The following is a 4,029-nucleotide window of genomic DNA, read 5'->3' as shown; positions in this document are numbered from 1 at the left end:
AAAAAATAATATTCTTTGTTCTAGTTCTATCAAGTTAGGCTATTAAATTCAACTGTACTGTGTTCTAATAAGTTTTATTATACAGAATATATTCTGTAAGATCAGTATTTCTGCACATTGATTAAGAATATGATCAATTCAGACTTAGCCACATGAAATATAGTATTTCTACATCAAACACTGTTTGGGACTCATGACCTCAGATATCACAGCATGGATGATGTTTCACTGAACTTTCCATTACCAATTCACAAGCCTCATTTAAATATCCTTCAACATGCTTTCTTCAGTAGCATGTACACTAAACATCCTTCAAAGAAAAGAGCCAAAAGCTGTAGAGTTGTCCTCTTCCCTCAGGCTATGATTTCTTTCTGAATGGGTTGTAAATTGTAGGATTTTTATTTTCATTGGTAGAAATGGCAAGATTTATTATTTTCCATAATGTCTCTATATGCATATTGAGGGAAGAGCATGGTAAAAGGAGATGATGTTCAACTTCATAAATCCCTATATCCATAGGGAAATAGCAAAGTTTATGAGCTAGCATTGTTTAAAAGCTGTTTCTTTGAATGTAACGCTAAGCAAATTGTTTTTAAAAATATACATTACTGCTATTTTCATGGCTCAAAAGTTATTGTTTTTAATTTTAATCATTTGTTCTATTGAAGAAAAATATAGTTTAATAAGAAGCAAAAGTTTTATTTTGCTCATTTTTAACCACATATCTTCCAGGAACTTGTGCTACTTTCTGAGAACAAAAATAGGTCCTTAGAGAAGTGAGTTGATTGTTTCAGGCTGCTAAGATATAGTTTTGTGACATTGACTAGCTTTCCAGTTAAGAGGACAGGTAGGACACAGATATATACAAAGAAAGACAGTAAGTTAAACTAGAGGAGAATAGAGAGATGGTAGGAGAATTTGTAAATGCATGAAAAGAAAATTGTATGTAGAACTGAAAGATTAAAATATTGAAAATATATTTCTTATTAAATCCCTTTCTTGTTGAATGTATGTTCTTATTTTTCTTTTATTTTCCTTTTGCCTTTTACATAGATCTCGCCCTTATAAGATGCTGCACATATGCTTCTAGAGAAACTGACATTATATACATCATGCTTTGCAAAGCCCACCCTAAGCTGAGGACAACATATGGGCTTCTGCAACAAATAAGCTGTATTATTATGTTTCTAGTCTCCACTGCTTTGAATGGATAACAATCAGAGGGAAAAAAAAACATAGGCAATCATGGTATAAAAGAAGGCATGGAAAAATTAAATGGTGAATGAAGTATATGGCTTGATAAAAATGGAGTGATTAAACCCAAGTCTATAATGTACATCATCTAAGAAAGATGACTAACTGAGATTCTGCAACTTGTTAAGTATAATTAGGTCTGCAAGTCAATTTTTATGTGAGATAATTTTGAAAGTTAAGCTATCCCTGAGCACTTAATGTACTATAATATAAACTAGAGTTTGCTAATTGATTCATTGGCTCTTTGTCCATTTATGTATTCTCTCATTATTAATTAATTCAGCTCATTTTAAAATAGGGAAATCAATCACTATAAACCACGTGCTTTACTAGGTATGAGGAGACATCACAGGATAAATCAGAAAATAGAAAATTCTCTCGATGTTAAAATAAGGCATTTTGGACAATCATAAGTGTTAGAAAGACATAAAATTATGAGTTGCAACAGAGAACAGTAAGTGCGTATTTCTTCACTAGTTGATACTATGGTCTGACTGTATCAAGAACAAGGTCTATGTTGAAACCCAGTCTCCGATGTGACGATGTTAGGAGGTGGGAACTCTAGTAAGAATATGAGTACAGAATCATGACGAATGGGATTCATGTCCTTATAAAGTAAGTTTGAGGGAACTCGGTTGTAGGGCTAGAGATAGAAGGGAATGGCCACTTAACAGTCAGTCTACCTGTACCCTGACACTAATTTGCAAACCTCTGGAAAATAAGACATAAATTTGTGCTGCTTATAAGTCCTTTCTCATAGATGTACCCTGTGACACTGAGTTCCCAAATCCTGCTATAAGCTGTTCTCACAACACATCAACCCTGAGTGCTACAGGTGGTTGTTTGTAATGTGTTTGTTTATTATATACTTGTTTTTTATGGCTTTCCTTTCACCACTATGTAAAAAACATACACTTTTTACACCATTCCCAAGCACCCATTTTTTTTAATTAATTTTAATGGGAAAGAAATAGCAATGAGACAGTTTCAAAACAGGTTCGTAGGACAGTTACAATAATTGATACATTTCATATTGTTGTCTTCGTATTAGTTTTTCAGGGTAAAAGATGCAGCTGTGATATCTTTCTTTTCATTGAACTAACAGAAAGTATCTGTATATCTATGCTAACTATTTTGTATATGCAGATATATATATTTTTCACTACAAAATGGTCCTTCATTTATATCTCCCTTTTTTGTTTTGTTTGGTCAGAGATGGGTATTCCATTGCCAATGAAATATTGTAGGCACATACATTCATCAAAATAACCCATTATAGTTCAACAGCCCAAAATAGTAATCAAGAGAACTGGCAATGCCAGAAGTTGTTGGCTTAAGCCTTTTACAGCTCATCATATAAATAATGGCTTTACTTTTTATACCTCACGGTTATAATTTTCTGCTGGGTGGATAAGACCAAAATAAAGCAAGACCTACATAACTTTTGTATCTGACAAGGTCAGTCAAATCCCCGCAGGATTTACCCTGAAACCCTGTACCTCAGTTTGTAGATCCATTGTCAGTGTCAGCCATATGGATGAGTCACGGCCATTGCCTGACCAATTTGCTCTCTGTGAAAGCCTGAGAGAATGTTTTGTCTCCATGTGACTCTCCTTAGACACACTCTACATCATCAATCACTTTCCTCTGTGGCCCCATAATCTCCTCGATCAGTACTTTTGGGACACAACTGAGTTATAGGATGTTACAGTACAGGTTCTCCTATGTCTTGAGTCCTCACTGACATTGAAAGGCTAGAACCAAAATGTTGGCTGTCCTTGCAGCCCTTCTTTTTCTCTAACTTTGGGTCTGCACACTTAAGTCGTTAACCTTCCAGAAGAGAAGCTTAATGATATTATTACCCTATAACATAGACAGTCGAGCTTAACATCACTATCTGTCTGAATATCATATGCCTTAGACATAACATAGAACAGGTATTTTCCAACAATCGTTGCTATTCTAAATTTTAAATCCCTATGTAATGTGAAAAAACAATTACACATTTGAGTAGTCTATTTGCTCAAGCTTCCACAGAGAAGCAGAAACAATGAGACCTAGCAGAACACAGGGGATAAGTTAACAAAGAGAATTGGTCATAAACCTAGCTATGGAAGCAGAGAAGTCTCCTGTCAGCAAGAGAACCAAGGCAGCCAGCGGAGTGGCTACATGCAAGTTCAAAGGGCTTAAAACTGGGGAAGCTGGTACTGTAACTCTCAGTTTGAGACTGAGAACAGAAAATCTAAAAATCTGATGTGTGGGATAAGAGAGAGAAAGCATACTGTTTTATGTTTTATCTTGTTCTGTCTGGATGTGCAGGTATTTGCATGATGCTGATAGAAGTAGGATAAGAGGTTATCTTTATTGGTTCACTGATTTAAATGTATCTCTTCCAAAGCATGTTCATGCATGCTCAAAAATAATGTATTCTCAACTGAGTGTCCTTTTACCTTGTCACATTGACACCTAAAACCAAAAGCAAAACATAGTTCAGGAGATTTCCAATGATACAGAGATACTGAACTAATTTTGTAGGAGAAGTACACAGATAGTTACAGAGATACATAGAATATATCCTCATACACATAAATACAAATGCTGGGGCAGGGGAGATAGCTCGGTAGAATAAATGCTTGCCTGGCAAGCACAGGGTCCTGAGTTCAATGACTGGTACCACAAAAAACCAACACACATAAATACAAATGTTTATATATAATATATACATACATATATATTTCATATTAATGTATAATAATGCATAATATAAATTATAAT

This window comes from Octodon degus, unplaced genomic scaffold (assembly GCF_000260255.1).
Source record: "Octodon degus isolate 3935 unplaced genomic scaffold, OctDeg1.0 scaffold00375, whole genome shotgun sequence".
Lineage (NCBI taxonomy): Eukaryota > Metazoa > Chordata > Mammalia > Rodentia > Octodontidae > Octodon > Octodon degus.
The sequence above is the reverse complement of the archived record's forward strand: the minus strand, read 5'-3'. Positions refer to the sequence as shown.